Raw genomic sequence first — 24355 nt, 5'->3', positions numbered from 1 at the left:
ATGCCATGAAGTGTCTGCATAAGAAGGCTGGAAAGAAGCCCTCATGAGGATTGGCAGGTGAAGCTCTTGTTTCATAATTTGAGTTGAATTTCACCCTCATTGCTTGTATGGTGACATTGATGATGGGTAGTGTGTGGTATCTAGATAATGGAGCCTCATTCCATATGATCGAAAACAAAGAATTTTTCAGTGACTTGGAGGAGAAGGAAATATAGATGCACATCAAAATGGGAGATGATGGAAGGTATAGTGCGACCGACATCAGTACTGTTACTTTTCAGAGGGAGACTAGTTCTCCTTTCACATCAAAAGATGTCATGTATGTTCAAGGTCTAAAGAAGAATTTAGTTTTAGTTGCTATGTTGGAGGACCATGGATACAATGTGATATTTAGCAAAGGAAAGGCTTTCCTTTGTCACATAGCCACATGACAAGTGAAGTACATTGGGGTTCGAGTGAAGAACCTCTATAAATTGGATGTAGAAGATTGTGCAGCATTGGGCACAAAATCAGAGAAGGTACAAAGCCAATACATCAGTGAATTATGGCATAAAAGATTGAGCCATCTTCACCATGGAGCTTTGAAGATCATGCAGTAGATTTCTACAGAATTTCCCAAGGGTGGACTAGAGAAGAGAGATACATGAAAAGGGTGTACATTGGGGAAGTACACCAAAGCCACCTTTCATGATAAAGACAATTGAGCACAAGCAATCCTTGAATGAGTTCATTGAAATGTGTGTGGACCATTCTCGACAGCCTGCATGACCAAGCACATGTATTATGTAATATTTATAGATGATTTATCATGTAAGTGATGGATTTTCTTATGTAGAAGAAATATCAGACATTCTGTAAATTTGTGAATTTAAAGCACTTATTGAGAAAGACACTAGCAGGAAAGTGAAGGCTCTTAGGAGCGATAACGATGGCGAATATGTGTCGAATGAATTCAAGAACTTCTATGCATTAGAAGGAATTCAACTAGAGTTAATAGCACCCCATAACCCACAACAGAATGGGGTGGTTCAAAGGAAGAACAAAATTATTATGAGATTTTCATAGGTGATGTTACATGATCAGGGACTATTGTTGCACTTGTGGGATGAATCATGCAACATAGTTGTATATGTGTAGAACAAGAGTCCTAATCAGATTCCAGGGATGAGTACACCAGAAGAAGTTTTTTTAGGTAAGAAACTAGATGTGGCACACTTTAGGATATTTGGTTCATCAGTTTACTATCATGTTACCAAGGATGTAAGGAAAACATTATAACTGATAGTTGAGTTGGGCATACTTGTGGCGTACACTAATACACCTCACAACTATCGAGTGTACCTGCCATCTCACGGGATGAAATTGGTTCGTAGAGATGTCAAGTTTGATGAAGAGAAGGCCATGATATGTTCCCTTGAGAGGGAGCTTCAGTTACATGACGATGAAGAGATTTTGGCTCCAAAGGAAGAACCTCATGATGATGTGGAGTATCCACATGTAGAGGAGTAGAGAATGGAAGCACCCACTCATGCAAATACTTCTAGATATGGAAGGAAGTGTACCAAAGAAGTTGATAGATTGATGCATTATGCTAGAGAGAATGTGGGAGCACCCACATCACAATGCATGTAGAGGAGGCCTCCAGATTGGTACACTGGCTACATGGCTCTGATGAGTGAGAGTGTAGAGACTGAGCCATCCTCCTTTGAGGAAGCAGTGCAGCAACTAGTATGGGTCGATGCCATGGTAGAGGAGTATGACTCCATTATCAGAATTAATGTTTGGGAAGTAGTCCTAAGACCAGCAGACAAGTCAATGATGAGTTCTAGATGGATTTACAAGGTAAAGAAAGAAGAAAATGGGAGTGTCGAGAAACATAGGCCAGATTTGTGGCAAAAGGGTTCTCTCAAGTGGAGGGAATTGATTACAAGGAGACCTTTGCTCCAGTATCAAGGTAATATTCAATCATATATATTATATCACTTTCAACACTGATGGAATGGAAGATACATCAGATGGATGTGAAGATAGCATTCCTCAACAGAGTGATTGCGGAAGAGGTGTACATTGAGTAGCCAGAAGGATTTGAGACCTTCAATAGAGAGTCACATGTGTGTAGAGTCAAGCTAGTGTTGTATGGATTGAAGCAAGTATCCCGTGCTTGGTACACTAGGATTCATAGTTATTTCACTAGGTTTGGCTTCACCAAAAGTGAAGCAGATGCAAACCTTTACCATATTGTGGTTGAAGGTAAATTATTGATTATAATATTATATGTTGATGATTTAATTCTAATAGGTGATGAGAAGCTAGTAAAATCTTCCAAAGAGGATCTTGCAGGAGAATTTGAGATGAAGGACCTGGGGCTCATGCATTATTTCCTTGGTATGGAAGTATGGCAAGGAGATGAGGAATTGTTTTTCTCTTAGGGAGAGTATGCCAATAAGATACTGAAGAAGTTCCACATGGAGAGAAGCAAACCTATGGAGACTCCTCTCACAGGAAATTGGAGGAAGGAAGATGCTACTTCAGGTGAAGTAGTGGGGGCTATTATTTATAGGCATATTGTGGGTTCAATTATGTATTTGGTGAACACATGACCAAACATATTTTTTGTAGTTAACCATCTTAGTCAAGCAATAGTTAAGCCAACCAAACTATATTGGAAGGAAGCTAAACATGTGTTGAGATTCCTTAGAAGCACCACTCAATTTGGTCTTTGGTACAGATGGACATAGGGAGTGAATATCCAAGGCTTCATAGATGTAGATTAGGCAAGGAGTCCATTAGAAAAGAAGAGCACATTAGGGGGAATCTTCAGTATTGGGTCAACAACAGTTTCTTGGTACAGCAGGAACCAGAGACCAGTTACACTCAGTTCGACAAAAGTAGAGTACATGGATGCTAGCCAAGCATATTGTGAGGCTATCTAGATGAGGAATATACTTATGGGGTTATTTGGTTAGTAGATGGATCCTATAGTGATTTATTGTGACAATCAAAGTTGTATCAAACTCTCTGAAAATCCAGTTTTTCATGATCGGTCCAAGCATATCGACATCTGATATCACCATCTACGAGATTGTGTGCAGAGTAGAATCATGTTGTTGGAGTCCATTCCTATAGAGGAACAAGATGCATACATCTTGACTAAGGAATTGTGAAGAGGAAAATTCGAGTTCCATATAGGAAAGATTGGGGTATCTGATAATCCCTTTCCTCTTGAGAGGGAGTGTTGAAAATGCAATAAGAAAATCCTAATTTAATTTTTTCCTTGAATTAAATTAGGAAAAAAATTGTGATTCCACATCACAAGACTGTTGAAAATAGAAACAAGAAATGCTAAAAATAGAATTGCTAAAAATAGCACTGCTATATATAGTAGTTCAGCCAGTGTTGATCTTAGCAATAATGGATGGAAATATGGAAGTGCTAAAAATAGAATTCTAAAAATAACATTTCGGGATACCTTCCTATTTTAGTTAGTCCCTATACTAAAATACTGAAGTAAAATTCGAATTTGATCTTAGCAACAATTTGTAAATTAATTAATTAATTCATCTTGAGATAATTAGTTAAGGAAAATCAAACTTGAAGTCTATGTGGGGACATGCAATAGGTTCTCTATCAATTGAGGAATTTATATATCAGTTAAAGAGATAAGGATGAGTTCTAATTTGAGTTGTAATTAGTTGGCTCAGTTAACTGAGTCAAGTCCAGTTAGATTGATTTAAACAGTTTGTTTAAATTAATGTGAGTTTAGTTAGTTAATGCTTGCATGCATGTAACTGATGTTCTTCAGATAACTGAATATTCTCTCATGAATAAATCATGCATGTTAGTTCAGATAGAGACCCAGTTGAGATCAGAGGAGGGACAATGTACTATCAGTTGGATGGATTTTTTCTATAAAGGAAACTCATCCATGGAGAAGGATTTATCTCCTTCAGGACTGCGCAGTTAGATCAGAGGTTAGTGAGTGTGTGAAGAGTCCAATACACACATGTGGCTTCATTGGACCCCAAGAAAAATTACACAAAGAAATAGGAGGCTTGGAGGGCAGAAGAGAAGGTTTGAGAGAGGCCTTTGAATGTCTGTGAGAAGCATAGGGACTATAGAGAGAGAAGGATAGCTTGAGAGCTGATTCTTTTTGTAATTAGGACTATATTTCCACTTGTATGATAATACAGTGTTGGGGTTTTAGGTTGAGGATTTCCCCAGGTTATTTCTTTTGTGTTATGTATGATTGCTTCTCATTCTCAGTTATATCTGTTCTTGGTTGATACTGTACATATGTGATTAAGCTTCCACAAAGTTTACGATAGAAGTAAATCTTGTATTTTTCTTTAGTACATTGCATAATTTGTTGGTCTACAATGGGAATTTCTACATGGTATCAGAGCAAAGGTGATCAAAGGAGAGAACTGTATACAAGAAGGGAGAAGTTCGAAGTTTGTGGTTCCTGAATATAGAAATCAAGTTCTTATCACATCTCATTTCCACCAATGGCATTCAATGGTTTGAGGCTTGAGTATGCACTTGATGGTAGCTCAAACTATATAGCTTGGAAGGATCGCATGGAAGCAGTATTAGAGGATAACGGGTTAAAGGACTTCATTGATCAAGAAGTCCCCAAGCTTGCAGCATCTAGTGCCCAAGAATTGGTGGAATGGAAGAAATGTGTGGCTAGAGCAAGGAGAATCCTTCTGGAGGGAGTTTGAGATCACATAGTCTCGAGTCTCCATGGGAAGGAGACACTGTTTTCAATGTGGAAAACATTGAAAGATCTATATCAGAATAGCAGTGATCAGAGGAAGCTGGCACTAAAAGACAAGCTTCGGAAGATCAAGTGTGAAAAGGGCGACGCGATCTCTACGTATCTGAACAAGCTCACCACATGCAGGGATGAGCTTGGAAGTGTAGGGATCACGAAAACTAATGATGACATGGTGAGTCTTGTACTCCTCGGTCTTCCTAAGAGCTGGAATAGCTACCAAGACTCGGTTAATGGAAGAGAGAAACTGCGAGATTGGGAACGACTTTGGTCGGATCCAATGCAGGAGGAGATAAGAAGAAGCATCAGAGATGGTTCATCATCCATGGAGCATGAAGAAAACTATGCCTTAGCAAGTAAGGCGAAGAAGGGGAAGGAGAAGGGTTCTCTTTCCAAATCCAGTTCTTCCCAAGGTGGGAAGAAGTTTGACAAATCAAAAGTGCGATGCTTTTACTATCATGAGTGGGCCATTTTGCTACAAATTATCCACTAAGGAAATCCAAGAAGGGATCTGTGGAAGGATCAGAAGGTGAGGCACTGGCCTCACAGTTTGAGTTGGATTTCACATTGTTCGCATGCATGGTTTCATCCATGGTGGGAAGTGGTTGGTTTCTTGACAGTGGAGCTTCTTTCCACATGACCGGCGATAAGAGTTTGTTCAATACTTTGGAGGAGAAAGATCTCCAGATACTCATAGCGATGGGTAATGATGAAAAGTATAGTGTCTCAGGTGTAGGCATGGTTGTTTTTTAGAGGGAGCATGGAGCTCGCATTAACTTGACCGATGTCAAGTATGTACCAGGACTGAAGAGAAATTTGGTGTCGATCGTGATGTTGGAAGACAGAGGCTATGATGTAGTCTTCAGTAAGGGAAAGGTTTTCCTTAGACACATCATCACTAGACAGATGAAACAGATCAGTTCACAGGTCAAGAACCTATATGCTCTTGAGGTTCAAGATGCATGAAATGTCTTGAGGAGCAAGGCAACTGATGGAGACTTGGTGGTTGAGAGGGAGACTACATTACCTCTCAACATGCAGCCACAAGAGAAGTCTCAGATGATTGTGGAGGAGCCATGATTGGTGAAGTAGCTTTAGCAGGTTGTGGAGTAGCCACAACTGGCGAAGTCGAGAGGAGACTGAGTGGAGACATCCACTCATGCAGAGACCTCCAGTAGGGGGAAATTTCAAGCCAAGTGGGCAGAGGGATCACATGCACCCATACCTCCAGGTAGGAGGTGGGGCGATGTGGAGTGATCATCCCAAGAAGGATGGAATAGGGGCAGGATCTTTGAGGTACCCAACCTCTTTGATTCGAATTTTCTATGGGAGCCCCGACAACGAGTAGTAGGACCGGCTGAGTGGGTAGAGACAGATGCGGATGGAGCGACAAAGAGAGCTACAGTGTAGGAATCCCAAGACAGTGTAGAGCTAGCAGGCTACAACAATGCAAGAGGCACAGGAGTGTTGCACCAGTGCAGGATGGCATAGAGAGGTGTGCAACTGTGCGAAATGCATGGAGTGTTGTAGTAGCTCAGAGGTTAGATAGGTAGCACTTGTCAGCGGTAGATGGAGCTTCAGCATCAAAGTATGTTTCTAGCCCAACAAAGAGGTTAGTTGGGAGTTTTTTTGTTTCTAGTTGTTGGAGCAACCACACTTGGTAGAAGCTTTGCATGCAGAACATTCCAAAGGTATAGGATCGGGTTCGAGTTGAAGCCTTTCTTGTTGAGAGGGAGTGTTGAAAATAGCAATAGGAAATGCTAAAAATAGAATTGCCAAAAATATCACTGCTATAAATAGCAGTTCAGCCAGTGTTGATCTTAGCAACAATGGATGGAAATATGGAAGTGCTAAAAATAGCATTTCGGGATACCTTCCTATTTTAGTCAGTCCCTATACTAAAATAGTGAAGTAAAATTCGAATATGATCTTAGCAACAATTTGTAAATTAATTAATTAATTCATCTTGAGTTAATTAGTTAAGGAAAATCAAACTTGAAGTCTATATGGGGACATGCAACAGTTTCTCTATTAATTGAGGAATTTATCCATCAGTTAAAAAGATAAGGATGAGTTCTAATTTGAGTTGTAATTAGTTGGCTCAGTTAACTGAGTCAAGTCCATTTAGATTGATTTAAACAATTTGTTTAAATTAATGTGAGTTCAGTTAGTTAATGCTTACATGCATGTAACTATTGTTCTTCAGATAATTAAATATTCTCTCATGAATAACTCATGTATGTCAGTTCAGACAAAGACCTAGTTGAGATCAGAGGAGGGACAATGTACTATTAGTTGGATGGATTTTTCCTATAAAGGAAACTCATCCATGGAGAGGGATTTATCTCCTTCAGGTCTTCGCAGTTAGATAAGAGGTTAGTGAGTGTGTGAAGAGGCCAATTCACACATGTGGCTTCACTGGACCCCACAAAAATTTCACAAGGAAATAGGAGGCTTGGAGGGCAGAGGAGAAGGTTTGAGAGAGGCCTTTGATTGTCTATGAGTAGCAGAGGGATTGTAGAGAGAGCATGATAGCTTGTGAGCTGATTCTTTTTGTAATCCAGACTATATTTCCACTTGTATGATAATACAAAGTTGGGGTTTTAGGTTGAGGCTTTCCATGGGTTATTTCTTCTGTGTTATGTGTGATTGCTTCTCATTCTTAGTTATATCTATTCTTGGTTGACATTGCTCATAAGTGATTAAGCTTCTGCAAAGTTTATGGTAGAAGTAGATCTTGTATTTTGCTTTAGTACATTGCATAATTTGTTGATCTATAGTGGGAATTTCTACAAAGACAACTTGTATGAGTTATCTAAGTTAATTAGACTTAGTTGGCTCAGTTTATTTGAGTTGAGGGTCTAACTTGAGTCATGTAGAGTGTATCCCACATTATAGGAGCCTTGGTTGAGTTTATTTTGAGTTGTAATTAATTCATTGAGTTTAACCGAGTTAAAGTAAGTTAAACTAGTTCCAAGTGATGGAGGAACTAGTAGGAGGTAAGACAGTGGGGTGTTGCTTCATGTGTTCAACTAGTTAAATGATGATTCACTCATAATAAATCATTCATGTCAGATCTAAGAGTTACCCAATTGAGATTGGAGTTCAACGGTAGTGTACTATCATTTTTATAATCATCAAAATTGCATAGATGGTTCATGCATTCAGAGGAAGGCCTATGAGAATTGCGCAATTCATATTCAGGAATTTCCCTAATTAATAGGGGGATAAATCTTAAGGAAACAACACAATAAAATAGGGACTCAAGAAAGCCAAAATTTCATCAAGTATTGGCCTAGGCTTGTCTATGAAGTAGTGAGACAAATAGTGATAATGCATAGGTTGCTCGGGTTTGAGAAAAGCATTGTAATCTTCTCATATTTTCTAACTAATACAATATATAGATAGCGGGGGTTTTTAGTTGTGGCATTCCCAGGAAATCATTGTGTAATGTGTTGATTGAATTATTTCTCTTGTATGCTTCGTGATTTATTGATTGTTTAAATGTTTTCGCTGATGAGTAGAGTAGATTCAAGTCTTTTGTTTTATAAAATTACATAAGCAGTTTGAATCTACAAGGAATTTCTACTGGAATATCAGAATTTTGGTAAGTACATTTGATTTCCCTCTTTTCTCATTTGGTTAACTATGAAGCTTAGCCCACTAGTTAGGAAGACTGATTTCACTAGTAAAATGAATCCCATAATGGAAAATTTTAAATTTTTCTCACATGTGTGGTTCGAGAAACCTCGATCTTTGGGACCCTAAGAGTTATTCAAAAATTGGAGTTTGAATATCATGGAAATTTCAAATAATTGGAGGGTTCCACAACATATTCGAAATGCAATGCCACTTCCCTCACATATACAATTAAGCCTTGATATAACCAAAGTATCATACAACAACACTGCAAAGGTAGACCACCAAGAGCTACCTTATCAACTATCAGTTGACCAAATATTTGAAAAATTGCGTCGACAGTCCAACACAATGCTCTTGATTCCCCTAGGGTCCCTTCAACCACCAGGATACATTATCACACCCATGTCTGATACATAATAGGAGGAAGAAATATAAGCTACATTATACCTACAACCTTTTAAGGTTGATTTGTCACTTCCATTGGCATATTGTGCTAACAAGTATGGTTATAAAGAATCCCACAGTCTAAAATATAAACTCTCAGAATCATCTATTGAAATGGACTTATTACAAGAATTTGGTTATGTAAAATATGTTTTCAATGAAATCTCTTGAAAAATGATGCAAGAAGTTTGAAAATCACCCCACCACAGACTTCTACGTAAAATGGAAATTCCTGTCAAATTTAGAATTAGTTGCAGTGGAGACCAAGCACAAGGAAGAATGTTTAGATCCTTGAGATAAATTTAACATCAGGGTCACCTCCATTATCTCTGATGCGCATTGAAGAATAATAGGAATAGACTAATAGGACCCCATCATATTAGTTCGACACACAAGAAATCTCGTCAGAACGAACAAGGTCAACTACACTAATGACTACACCAATGACTCAAGAGCAAGTGTCGCCAGTCCAACTGACCTCGACTAGCATGCCCATGAATGAGGTTAAGAAATAATTTATAAATATTCCAAGTAATTTTCTTGAATTGAGGCTTTCAAGTGACAAAAATATTTTAGAAATTTTAGAAAATTATGTAAAAGAAGAAAAAATAAGGATGAAGAAAAGAAAGAAAGACACTTATAAGCTTCAACAAAAAGAGGAAAAATAAAGGGAAATTTGGTTGGACTATGAACACCAAGTAGAAAAAAACTAAATATTGACATTCCAACTAAGGTTGATGATCATCTTGCTACTATTCAAAAATTAGTGCTTCAATTGATTAACCATAATGAGTAGCTTAATGCCAAAATAAGTGAGTTGTAGTTGAAAAAATCAGTTCTAGGAAGCGAGTGGTTGTCAGAAGTAATCCAAAAAGCACAACAAGTATTTCTGGAATCTAACAACAAATTGGAATGCACACTTGATCAAGGAACCACATTGAGCACAAGCTTGAATATTTGGCCTACATACTTGTTGTCAATTTGTAGTCATATCAGAATGTAGGACATGATCATTCATGACTTACGTTCTAGGATAGTGACAAAGCCAAGGGAAAAATTGCCACTTGATAAAAAGATTGTTCAAGAAAATAAACTCCAATCCCAAGTTATGCAGGAGGAATGTCAATGGCTAAGAGAAGGAAATAAATCTCAAATGGAAGCAGCTAATGCCATAAAATTATTGCAGGGGATCCTTAATTGAGTTTAACAACTAGAAGAGTAAGAGTGCATCAACCAAAGGATATGTGAGCGTAATTCATTGGGACACAAAGTACAATATCTTGTAGAAATAAAGGAACTGGATGCACAAGCAAGGCTAACAGTTCATGAATGATCGATATTCAATAATCAAATTTGAATGCTTTCTCTAGTTATACACCAGCCTACTTTTACAGACATGCCTCCACTTCCATTAGTACAATCATCACCACCAGATCCACCATGGCCTACCCATAATTTCTTTGAACATGGTGTATAAACATGTGGAGCGACTTCAAAACAACAATATCATGAAGTTGAAGTTGACTAAGAAGCTCAACATTCAATAGAACCAACCCAAGAAATGTCGATTGACCATCATGCAGAACTTGTCAAAGAGCCAACAAGTCTACAAGGAGGCACATAATATAATGTTTCCTTTTATTCTATATTATAATCATTTTTGTACATTTTTTTTTGTAACACTCCAAATCTCTACTTCCTTCGGGCGAAGAAGGCTTTGAGGGTGGGGGAGATGTTGGAGGGGATATTCAACTTAGTTGACTAGCCTAGTTGAGTCAGAAAGCCACATTGTAATTTGGTCGAAATCTTTGTTAAGTTGACGATCAAGTCGATTTAAGTTGAGTTGATTTGAAAATTTAAATTGTTGTAACTATCCTGAAAAATGTATATATATTAGTGAATGTATCAATGTATTGGTTTTGTTTATCTTTAAGAGATATATAACATAAAGTGTGCTTTCGATGGTTCTCCACTACTTTTTTTCTCTTCTCTATTTGCTTATGTGCATTGCTATGCAACACTTGTTTTCCTAATTACAAGTAACCATGCTTGATTTTCCCTAGATGAAAAAAAGTGGGGTTGTAGCAATGGTGTGTTGGAGGTGTTGCATCACAACAATCTGGGATATTACAAGAACACAAGGGTGTTGAAGAAATTGAACTCCCTCAAATCCTTTACTGTCATATCCAAGGGTGATGCTATAGCTGCTATAATACCACCCAAAATTTTTGGGCATATCCAAAATTTTGGGTACCCCACTGCTCGGCCTAGGCTACTAGGGTTCTGATAAGGCTTTCAACGAGTTACTCTCCATGTGACCCTTCCTATAAAACCCCGTTGATGCACCAACTCAAACTTCACCCACCACATCCATGCATGATGCTTTATCTTAGTTATAAACCTTATGATTGCGTTAGGGTTTGGGGTGGGTTGCTTGAAGGTGCATTGAGAGCCCTATGACTTCGAAACCTATCCTCCTATAGTGTACATTGTCAATTAGTGGAGCCACTGTGTGTGGACATATAAGACTTCAAGTGGGATTTCATTATGTTGCCCATATTAGGGTTTGGGAGAAACCCTAAATGGTCAAAATAGAGGGCGCATTCTCACTTGCATTGTCTAAGCATCTTGCTGAGAATCGTTGCATATCATATTCCCCTAGGTTCATGACTGGTTCCCCATCTCAACATGTGCATTAGGGTTTGTTAGAGTTATAACTTTCCCTTGCATCCTTGTAGCACTTGTCTCATGTGATTGAATACCAAGGATGCATGTTAACAAGTACTTCCAAACACTTACTCTATAAGTACATCATCACCATAGGAAACACATAATATTAAAGTCATTTACAATTAGTGCCTCCCGAAAATGCCTAAATTTGAAATTGGTTTCCACATTGAAGCATGATATGCTCAACCCCTGCAATTTATAACATTTTAATTTGGATTATTGTGGTTCATTTTCCTTGAGTAAATTATTCTTATTTACTTACTATTAATTGTTTTCTCTCATGATCTCACATGAAGAGTATTGCTTTAGTAAACTAACTTGTTGTTTCACCTTCTTTTCAAGAAATTGAGTAAAGATGCTTTGGAAGCACATCAGATTAGGCAACATTGGAATTAAATAAAACTTTGACATTGACACCACTCCATCATTCGAAGAATGGAAGGTTTGGGAGTATTGTAAACACAACATAGAAAAAGGCCAAGGAAATGAATGCATTAATGAGTTAATGAAGAAATTGAGAACTTTAGAAATGGTACGATGCAATCATAAAAGAAGAAGATCATTTTGACAATGGATATCATTGGTAGCTCATTATAAAAGGTGTTCGAGACCAAAAATACTTATTTTAAATAAGGCAGTTGCTCTTTTAACGCAACACGATATCCAAAGGGGCATTTTATAAATCTCCTAAATGTTAGGCATCACATACAATCGAGCTATCTCGAAAGGATTATTTGCAAGGAATGCATATATCAAGAACAGATTCGAATGTCCACAGAAAGGAAGTTCATGGGATTGGCATTATATACTATTGACACTGATCTCATTCCATCGACGCATCCTCTTGACGTACACATGATGCTGGGGCCATATTATATGGTGACGTGTCATGTATAGTTTTAAGGCATTCAACAAAATTCTTAGTTTTGACCGCATGACAATGCATTGGAGACTGCACATAGCTCAAATGCTAGATACATTGACGGGAAAATCGAGTATGGAATGCATTGTACCATGTGTCAGTTTCTTATACATACCAAAAGGGATGATTGCATCTACGAATTGTTTGGGGTGCTAATTCGAAGGAAAATATGTTCTAGGAAGTAAGAAACGTTGAATATTCACAATGACACTAAGTCGCATCCCATAAAATCACAAAAAATGTGTTCTTCTCATGTCGCACTTCGAAACGCGACCCTCCACAAATTGTAGTCACTCAATGCGACCAGTTGTGAGATCACAATTAAGGAATCCCTTAAACCATCCCACCTACACTACTTGGCGAACCTACGACCTCCAATAGTCATAGTTATAAAAACCAATCTGCTCCAGAAGATGCAACCCTCCACAAGTCATAGCTTCTCGATGCGACCAGTCCAAGTTCACAACTAATAGAGGCAACAGTCCATGCCACCTACTCTCTCTTGTGACTTAGCGACATTCTTTTGTAGTGACTTACCTCACCACAAACTACTACATCTCTTGTAATCAAACACCAGCTTTTCAGATCTGAATACTAATCGGGAGTCTTAGAGCTTAACGAAAGTAATGATCGTGGTATTAATGTTGTACACGCGAGGATAAATATTTTGCAACAGTCGCACTGGGTTCTGGAAAAATTAACAATGGTTATCTTCATCCGCCATTCAAACACATAATCTTAAATGAGGCAGAATCCATGACAGAAAATGTCCAGAACACCTTACGTCATACGAAGGAGACATATTCTGAAGTTACAAGGTTTTGTTTCTTTTTGCAAAGAGGAAGAAGTTTATCTTGATTTAAAGGCCTTGAGAATGCTGAGTTCTATTTTTGAAGGTGAGCTTGGATGACCTAACATGTATTTGCAAAGTGATTCTTTCTTGTATGGATCATTGTTTCAATAATGTGGAACTGGCCAATTTTATTTAGCACAAAAAGAAGTTTCAAACATCTTACCTGAGGAACAACCAGCGTCCCAAATCTTCTCAGTCGCGTGACATAGTAGTTCAAGCTACAAATAGTTCTGATGAGACAAAGGTTCAAATAATCCAAAGATTAGTTGATGATGATAAATTCCTTATTGACGAAGATGATGAATACCTATAGATACTTGATGTAGCCAACAATGCAATGTGTTCCTTGCCATGCACTTTGAAACGCGACCCTCAGTTGCAATCCTCCCTCAGCAGTCGCTGACTCGCTACCTTAAGAAGCAACTGAAGGTGGGATCTTTGGTCAAATATGACCATGCAACCCCCATGGGGTGCAGTTCGTTGACGCAACTAGTTGTACGGTCACATGCTTGTGAGCCAGAAAACCTTGCGACCTCCCAAAGTCTGCGACTTTGTGACCTCCCCTTCGCTGGCATTGGTGAAATGTGACCTACACTAATTCATCCACACTGTGACCTATGTCCTCGGGTAGTGAGAGACTTGCATTCAAGGCCACATTTACGACCCACAACCAATGCAACCTACCTAATTCCCATTGCATTTTGTCTCTTAGTCAGGCGATGAGGCATGATTGAATGAGTTATCTCTTATGGTTGCATATTCTTATGCTCTTTGTCATCCCATTAAACAACACTATCAAGTCCCAGAAGGATGGTGCAAAGCAGAGGATGATTAATGGATAAGAAGTGGTGCTGAGTGTTTTGCATACACAAAACATTGACAAAGGGATGTGCCAAAATCCAAGTTATGGGTAATGCCTTGCATTGGATCAATATATGCAACAACAAATTCAATGTTGTTCCAATGGTGATGTGGTGATGTACTCAAAGGCAAGGGTAAGCCAAGGCATAAAAAAATACCATGACAACAATCAAAAATGGTATATTATAAGGGAGCATGTGTGCAATAAAGGGCATTGTCCAAAAGGTCCTTTTCTTGTATATGGATGGTGGAAAAGCCTTAAATATTTTGCACGAGTTGATAAAGTACCTTTTGAATTAGGCCACAGACCCTGCACAGTCTGCACATGCATTATAACATTGTGGCATAGCAACTGACCACACATCAGTCTAAACTAACATTATTCATTTCAATGTTTTTCCTTCAATAAGTTGATTGTATTTCGACTATCATTGTTTGGTTATAAATATGTGTGACTAATTTTATTCACTTGTTGGTAGAAAGAAGGGATGAGATTATTGATCTATGCCAAGAAGCCAAGACTTCTCACTAGATTTGTGTGGCTGCCTAGACATTATGTCAGTCTCAGTGATAGATCACAATGAAAAGTGAGGATGTTGACCTAGAAAAGGGAGTTAGGGTTCCCACAAAATCTATGCAATCAGGGTTACAATGAGTTTGAAATTGGAACCATTAAGGCTCCTAAAACCTGGTGGTAGTGTTAGGACAAAATGATATAAGATGAATGGATGCATGTGGGGCACGATGGGAGGAATTTCAACCATTCATGCATGTCTTTGTGGCTCCACAAAAATGTTGGCAACAAGGACCAACCCTAGGGTTTCTCAAAATTTCTAATTTCTCCTCACATTCTCTCCTGTATGAATGTACAAATATTCTCATCATGATGGCAACATTATGTTGAGACTAATTTGGCATGTACTAAACAATAAGCATGAAAGAGCAGTGAGGAAGCTCAAGTGTCATGAGGGGAGGCCAAGGGTCACGGTAGGTGAACAGTCACCTCATCTTTATAAATTTTCCCTCATGCCTCATTAATAGGGAGGGAATTTATCACTTGAGTTGAGGCTAGGTTTAAAGTGACGATTTGTGCTCGAGAGCTAGAGGCACTCAACTCTTGGCATCTAGTAGAGTGGAGTTGTAGTAAGGCTAGGGTTTTGCATTCAGAAATTATTTGAGCAGCCCATGTTCCACTACTAGATTTTGACAAACTGCTAGTTATGTACTTGAAGTTTCAACAACATTAATAATATGTTCTCTTTATTCGACACCCATGTTCCACTACTAGATTTTGACAAACTGCTAGTTATGTACTTGAAGTTTCAACAACATTAATAATATGTTCTCTTTATTCGACACTAATTCCCATGCTTACTCATGGTGGTTGTATTGGCTCTCTGATACTTCACTATATTTGTATTTGTGTCATCATATACATATATGAAATATGTTATGGACTGATTCATAGTGATTTCATGTATGGTTTGCTTTCGCATATGTGTTTACTTGTTCCTTTCCATGTCAATGATCTATTCCGAACTATTTTTCAATAACTTATGACATGTTCCTTTTTACTATATGTCCGAGTGGGTTTCAGCTCGCTGATCCCTCTCATGGCATACCTAATTTTATTGCTGCTAAGACTTATTTGTATCTATGTTTGTAGTTTGTCAAACTTGGGCCAATTCTTGTTTCACTGTCTAGGCATTTCACCCTTGTCCCCACTCCGACACATTATCATTTGACAACCAAGAGTAAAAGCATTTATGGTGGCAGTCATGCCCACATACTAGATGGGGCTCCTATCCCAAATGGTGTGAGATATAATTGGGGCTTCACATCGAGGAGACCCACTTAGTTGTTGGCGGTACATTTCAGCCCATCAAAAAATTGGCGCTAGAAGGAGGGCCAGATGACAAGATGAGCCCTTAGATCATGCAATTTAGTCTCGTATTTGTAAATCATTAGGGGAATTGTCTGGTCTAAAATGGGCCTTCTAAGAAAAATATTCAACCGAAATAAACTTTATAAGAATCAGTGGGATTCAAGATGATGATGCCAACCATGGTTCACCATTTCTGGAGTAAAAAAGTAAAAAGATTAAAAAATAATAAAATATTGAATTTAGGCTTCTGTGATCCATATCAAGTTTATTGAGGAGAGATTTCAATGAAAATCACATCGAAATTCATTTGTAGACGCGTTTCGAACATACAAGTGTTTGACGATGAACCACAGTTGCTGGTTCAAAACACGTCGACAAATGAATTTTGATGTGTTTTTTGCCGAAAAATCTCCTCAATAAAAATAATAAAATAATAAAACTATTTTTCCAACTCATACTTTCAACTTATATTCGTTATTTTTTACTCAAATTTTGAGTGGGAGTACTCGTTGGATGAAAAATTTAATTCCTCATCCAAGGAGTACCCATTTTGCATACTTTCGATGTACTGTGCTACACGAAAAATGAGAAATACATGAAAAGGTGTGATTGCAATCATGTTTTTCATTTATTTCTCATTTTTTGTGTAGAAGGGTCCATCAAAAGTATGTAACATGGATACTCATTGGATGAGGAATCAAATTTTGCATCCAACAAGTGTTTCCACTCGAAATTTGAGTAAACGCATAGGGAGATAAGTTGAAAATACGAGTTGAAAAATTAAAATTTTCTTTTTTCCCTCTAAAATTTGATGATGTAATCTAATATTATTTTTTTATTTCCACTATTATTTTATAATTTCCTTAGGAAGCCCATTTTAGACCTCAAAACTCCCCTAATGTGACTCTATGCCAAATCTTTCTCCTGGGGTATTTATCTGATTTGTCCATTTTTCAATGTTCAATCCCTAATGAGCATCTCTATCACTTATCTCAGTTAAAGTTTGATCGCAAGGATGGAACATCCTTGGCTAAGCACATTTTTGGTTTCCTTAAGTTTTGTGAATCTTATGAGATCGATGATGAAGAGTTTTCTTGTGTGCTCTTATCCCTTACCCTTGAAGGTCATGTCAAGCAATGGTGCCATACATTGCCAAAAAAATCCATCCATTAATTCAAGCAAATCATCGATAAGCTCCGACAAGTCTTTCAAAGGTACGATTTTCAATATGTATTTAGTACGATAAATGAGCTTAGAGTGAAACTTGAAGAATCTTTAGAGGATTTTACTATTAGATTTATCAATCTTTGTTTTGAATTTCCTGAAAGAGATATTGACTGGGTGTGTTTGAGTGAAAATTTTCAACGAATGATTTTTGTTTCTCTGCAACACCTTCCATATGAAACAAGTCTTGACTCTTGTGAGTATCATGATAATCTGCAAGTTACAAGTTTTCTAGGTTTTACCCCTAATATTTGTTTTCCTATCTCTCTGAATCTGGAACAACCTCAAGCATCCGAGGAGGAAATTACTACTTGTGGGATGTCTCATCCTCCCCCTTATTTGTTACATAATAAGATTTTGGTTGTAAATGGTTCAGATGATGAAAAGTGCATTCTGGGAGATGAATCAAATTGTCTCGAATTTGAAGCTCTCATACATCCTTTTGATTTTGAATCTAAAATTTATGTTGACACAACATCTCTCACTATTGATGAAACCCATCTTGTGCTCGTCAAATGTATGCCTAGGTCTATTCTTCGATTTCATTCGCCTATTAGTAATGGCTTGGGTTTTATCTCACATAGAGTTGATTTTTCTATCAAATCCAAGGATCATGAAATGCATGCAAATCGATTTCTCCCTCTATCTGACACTAATGTGTAGGATGTGAATCCTCATTTGATTGGTGCCCCATCTTCTGACCCTTTGCATCCATTGTACCCTAATTTAGTTCATGGATCCACTACGCCGGTGGTTTATGAAAATCATTCAGAACTTTATCCTCATGGTGTTGTTTGCAGTGATGAAAATGAGGGTAATGTTTCACAATTGCATTATGAGAATGATGAGTCTCATGTTTGTGACCTCTTCCATCCACAACCTTTAACAGGTGAAGAATAATTCCTTACATCTCGACCAATTCAATATGGTTCTCTGATTAATTCCTCTTCACTCTTAATCCTAGAAGAGCTTTATGTTACAGATACCCAACCTGATCAAACTGGTGGCTTCAGGGATTGTCATTATACCAAAAACATATTCGTTCACACCTCTAGTGATTATCATTTTTACCCATTTGTTGATCCTATGAAACCATCATACTTTGATGATTTACCTTTCGAATGCTTCGGGGCTCATTAGGAAGTTGAGGCACTTCAACTTCTACTGATGGTTATGTCAGGTTCACACGTTCCTCGTGAGGCCCCTGAACCAAGTCAAAATAGTGTTTCTGCACACCATGCTCCTCTCGGCACCATTTTTATGGATGCAAGAACATCTTTAAAAGCCTTTGATTTGAGTGAGGTTTCTTCGAACACAACTTTCCACCCCTATCGGTTGATATGAATCAACCTCTATACCCTAATTTGTTTACTAAAGGAGTACTCTAGCCATTGTCTCAAATATTTTTGACTTTTTCCTATCCAGTATAGTTTGTGTATGTATACAATCAAATGATGTCTTAAAATTCCCTACATGGGAATGTGCCAATCACCTAACCTCTCCTCGCTTGAGACTCTTCTGGTTGATTCAATTCATTCTTGGGAATCAAAAGAATCTAATCTGTTGAACTAGAAATCTATCAATATTCATACATCTGATTCAATAGAAAAAAATTTCACTAATAGTTGTCCTATCACAGCTAATGATAACCATATGTATTCACCTACCAATCTTGAGAAACTACTAATATTTGATGGATTTTCATTTGAAGGTTCAAAGATTTGGCAGGATGATAAGCCACTTCTGTTTCCACTGATTCTTATGTAAGGTCTTCACGCCCTCGAAAAAATCCATGGCACATTCAAACTAGCGTTTTTGAAATTAGGCTTTCTGCACTTGAATCCTCGGGCTTCTCAGTTACATTGAGCGAAAACCCTGTTTTTCAAAGTCATCAAGTTAGTCATCATCCATATCATGATAGGGTTTATGATTGGATTGAAGGATCTTATCTGAAGGATTCCTCTGCTAGAAGGATACATCTTGCCTCACTTACGTTGGATTTAGGGTTAAGCATGAATGGACATGTCATGGCTGGATGACTATAAATTTCACTTTTGTAATTTTGTTTTTACCAGGATTGGGTTACAGTTTTCCTTGAATGGTCTTTTCTGGCACATTTTCCTGTAACTAGACATGGTTTTCTTTCTGTTGTGCATTTTTCACACTTGAGCATTTTGGCTTTTTCACAATTCTTTTTATAGATTCTAATCATTGTCATCTTTTTTTTTACAGGTCAGGAACTGTCGCGGTGGCTACATTGGAAGTTTGATTTCACATGACCCAAACTCTTCTTCGACTAAATTAGGTTTTAGGGTTTATACTAGTTAGGTTTTAGGTTTTTATTATTAATTTTCTAATTAGTGTTTGTTTTATGGTTTAGATACACCTTGTTGTGTTTTCTTTTTCATAAGTGATTAGTTGTTATATGACATTAGGAATTTAAGATTACACTCATATCCTTGCATTGCTCATTGTTGCATGGCCTTCATGAAATCTCTGCATATGTATTGGATTGGTATTTTAATTTCAATTGGACGATTTCTTCCTCGCATTGCATTAATTCATACCTGTTGCACTACATCATGCATTTGTCTTCAAGCATAGCACACACTACTTATTGACCTAGCCTTGCATTGAACCTTATGTTGCAAAAAGCTGCATGAGCCTTCTTGAACCTAGATCCTTCAATCCTTTCATACTATGGCTAGTTCTCTCACACATGTTTGCACAAAATAAAACCTAAAGGAATATCTCTTGGCCTCCTCGCCCATGTTGAAAACCTAGAAGAGCTTCCCTGGTGACCTTGCCTTAAAACCCTAGCCCTAATGATTGTGTGCAATTGTAATGGTTACTCCAATAGGTAGATTCTCTTAGAACCAATCATAAAAGTTACATCCTAGTATCTCTCCTACAAGTCTAACTTATTAGCAAGGAAAATAAGAACAGATTGCTTGTGATGAACCCTAATTAGTTTGAAGGACCTATACCCAAAACCTGAATCTTATGCTCAACGTGGCCTTGATTGTTTCAATGACTTGTTTTCATTGTTCACTTGTTAACTGGAGATGAGATCTAGAATCTTGGAATGAGGGAAAACCTAAATCATAATATATTTTAGTTTTTGTCAAACAGGAAACAACCTCTCTTGCTCGTAAAATAAGTTAGGATCCCTCATCCACCCTAGGACAATGAACACCCAGTAATAAGTGAAAATGCACACATGAAAGAAAATGAAATTAAATAAAGGGAGAATGATCAAGAAATGCTTCCTACGCAGAGAGGTAATACAACAAATCCGACGGGGTACTAACCAGGCTCTCTGGTAGCGAAGAAACGCCTGTGATTTCTTGAAGTGATTCTATCATGGTACTATCCGGGTTGCTGGAAGCAGAGCAACACCAAAAAATTATTTAAAAAAATCTGAATACAATAAGTCCTCTCCCTCATTCTTTACATCATCATCAACTATTGGCCTGTGGGAACTTCTAATTGGGTGTTTACTAACTTGAAAGACCCAAGTGAGACATGAAGGGAAGGCATATCTGCAAAGGTCAAGGCAATGCAAGAGGTACCCATAACGACTCTTGAATATTCCCTTGCATGATTAACTAAATTCAAACTATTACAGGGATGTTGAAAGAGATATTGGATTCTACAAATTGTTCGCTAATTGTTGTAGTCGCTACAACACCACCAAAAAAGTATGGGCATATCCAAATTTTTGGGTACCCCACTACTCGCCCTAGTCTACTAGGGTTCTGATAAGGCCTTTAACGGGTTACTCTCCCCGTGACCCTTCCTATCAAACCCCATTGATGCACCCACTCACACTTGACACATTGCATCCATGCATCATGATTTATCTTAGTTATAAAACTTATGATTGCATTAGGGTTTGTGGGTGTGTTTCTTGAAGGAGCTTTGAGAGCCCCATGACTTTGAAACCTATCCTCCTATAGTGTACACTGTAAATTAGTGGAGGCACTGTGTGTGGACATATAAGAATTCAAGTGGGATTTCATTATGTTTCCCATTTTAGGGTTTGGGAGAAACCCTAAATTATCAAAACAGAGGGTGCATTCTCACTTGAATTGTCTAAGAATATTGGTGAGAATCATTATAGATCATATTCCCCTAGGTTCATTACTAGTTCCTCATCTCAACATGTTTATTAGATTTTATGAGAGTTATAACTTTCCCTTGCATCCTTGTAACACTAGGCTCATGTGATTGAAGACCCAGGATTCTTGTTAACAAGTTGTTGGTATCCTAAATTTCCCTATTTTCTACCCCATTTCCATCAAAATCAACCTCTGTTTCGTCTCAATAAAATACCCTTCTTTCCTGCATTAGTACAAGATAGTTACCCATTCCTACACATGCTCATATTTTATATTAAGATTTATTACAACACTTTATTAATCATTTTATATGGATTTCATGCCTATTTACATATCTCTTGTAACTCATATTAATTTCCTAGAGTAATCATGGAACTTAGTGTTAATTATGAATGAGTATGACTAGTGCAGGTAGATTCCTACATCGCCATGAAGACTGTTTGAGATTTCCGAGAAGCCAAATCTTCCACGAGGACAGGTCTCGATCCTTGACTTTGAGATTAGCTAATGATGAACTGAAGCAAGATAATAGGTGGCACACAATCAGGGAATATTTTCCAAAGTTAGGTTATGGCCAAGCGAGATTCATGTGTATTATAACTGCTGGCCAAGTTTGTAAATTCAGTTTCTAATTTTGTTCAGCTGAAAGGCCTAAACAAGAAATGTCTGTAATTAGTGAAAATGGCTAGAGCCAAAAGGATATATAAGATATAGATTATAGGTAGGAGGAGGCTAGTCAGCGAACCATCAATTGTAATTTTGTTTTATGTAATCTGGTTATCGCCTCAGTGCTGGGGATGGAATTCTCTATTATGTATATTTTTTGGATCGAGTAATACAAGAAAACTGCCATGATTTGCATACACAACGTCCAGTTTATCCTTGATGTATATTTGAAGTGCTGATCTTTTTCGTTCCTCAAAAGGGGAAAAAGCTGGTTGGCTAGGGCCCAACCAACCCAGCTCGTTTACCCCTCTTGCTTTCGTTATTCAAAAAGAAGGTGTGGATATTTCGTTTGCAGAGGTGTGATGTTATAGTTTTAATCTTTATCTTTCAAGTTCTGATTTAAAATATATTTTGTAGCTAACGTGTGAAATGGATCTATGGTTTGAGAGTTAGCGGTGTTTACTTTGTTTATGAAATATATTTCTTGCATTTCCTTTACTCTCAATATTTGTTTTAACTCGTTTTCGATCGGATTGTGCAAGGAACTCTTTCCTGCACCAATGCATGTTGTTGCCTGCACTTTGGTTTAATCATTCTTTTGCAACAAACAATGAATCAATTCTCTCCATATTATTTCTAGTTATTTCACAAGTGAATGAATCATTAACTTAGTAACCGTCTTCAGTATTAAAAGTACATATTTAAGAATATCTGGAAGCAGTTGCATAAAATTATCATAAACATATTATACTTGCAAAAGAACATAAGCATCTTTGAATGGATTACTAAAGATAGTTAACACATGAAAAGCACTTATACTATTGTTCGATTCTTTTGAAGTGCTTTTATTTCATGAATTTTATTTCCTTTGCAAGGTTTAATGAATTGAAGCATTTCCTTTTCCACAGATAATTTACTTTAGAATTTCATTTAAAGTTGCAATTCTTTTTCAGCATATCTTTTAGTCCTTTCAAAAGTAATTTGGAAACTAGGTGAAGGGAGATCTGCTTCGGTGCAAGAGCTGGTCTCTTGTCACAGAAATAGAGTGCTCTAAGCCCTTAGGCTTAGAGCACCTTCACTAATACATAAGTCTTCAATAAGGGAGGTCACATATACTTTTGCACAGAGATATTGTACCTGCACTAGTGCAAGCAAAATGTAATAGTGCAAGGACAGATTATTTGTGTGGAAGGAAGATCATAAGGAAGACAAAATTCTGCAAGGGCCCACTTGTCAGACTGTTATCCATCCATATGAAGATTAGCATAGCATTTCATTACATAAATTAAGATTGTTTCCATTGTGTGGAATTTATTTACTTGATTTACATGCAAATTGTCTTTTACATTCCAGCACTAGAGTTTCTTTGGTGTCAATTACCTTTTCGATTGTTTTCTGTCTGATTCTACAAAGCATTTCCTTTAAGAAGTAGGATTAGAGATAGGAAAAGTTCATACCATTTCTGGCATTGCCTGTGCTTTGTCTCTAAGTTTACGAAACCCTCGGGTTGACAATTAAGTGTTGAGGAGTTTGCTCAAGTGCAATTCCTACACCCAACATTTTGGCGCTGTTGTTGGGGAGACGATTTGAATTGGTAAGAATTTTCCATTTTTTGCAATAGGGGTAAGTCTGCTATTATTTTTTTCCTATAGTGTGCTTCTATTGTTTGAAGGAATTTATAGGTGCCGATTTATTTTTTGAAACTTGCAGTTTTTATTTGAATTTCGTTTTGTCATTTTTTGAAATGAATGCCTAAAAGAGGTAGGGGTCCGAAGCCCACTAGGGGCCAAAGAAACACTGACAAATATGAAACCAAAACTCATATTGGGCCTTCTTTTGTAGGCAGAAAGTCCAAACAAACTTAGACTCATCATGCAACAACAGTCCACCTAGGCCCTGGTAGCAGTGGTTCAGGTGTGACACAGCCCATAAAGGGGAAGAAGGGGACTGTTGGAATCCATAGTCAGCCTTCTCAGCCTGTTGAGAGCAGTTTGGGTGGAAGAACAACAATGGCAGATATGGAAGACCATGTAAAAGGAAGTGGTGAAAATCAGGTAAATGAGGAACAATCCACTTTCGAATTCCTGATTGTGGATCCTGATACACAAGTACAAATGAAAAACATTTCACCATCAACTCTTCCTCATTTTTATGGTAAGGTACATGAAGACCCAAACTCTTTCTTATTTGATTTTTATATCTTGTGTAGAAGTTATGATTATTCATTTGATGC

The 24355-nt window shown here is 37.6% G+C and overlaps 2 pseudogenes; both read left to right on the top strand.

Moving 5' to 3' along the window:
• Window positions 1–13056: 13056 nt before the first annotated feature.
• LOC149207647 (replication factor C subunit 4 pseudogene) lies at window positions 13057–13768 on the top strand (annotated as a pseudogene).
• A 62-nt stretch (window positions 13769–13830) lies between these two features.
• The window catches only part of LOC149207646 (replication factor C subunit 4-like), a 31789-nt pseudogene continuing 21264 nt past the window's right edge, over window positions 13831–24355 (top strand).

Source organism: Pinus tabuliformis, chromosome 1_2, assembly GCF_031772625.1.
Source record: "Pinus tabuliformis cultivar Carrire ecotype Pingquan chromosome 1_2, CPIR1, whole genome shotgun sequence".
In the NCBI taxonomy this organism is placed as follows: Eukaryota; Viridiplantae; Streptophyta; class Pinopsida; order Pinales; family Pinaceae; genus Pinus; species Pinus tabuliformis.
The sequence above is the reverse complement of the archived record's forward strand: the minus strand, read 5'-3'. Positions and strand labels throughout refer to the sequence as shown.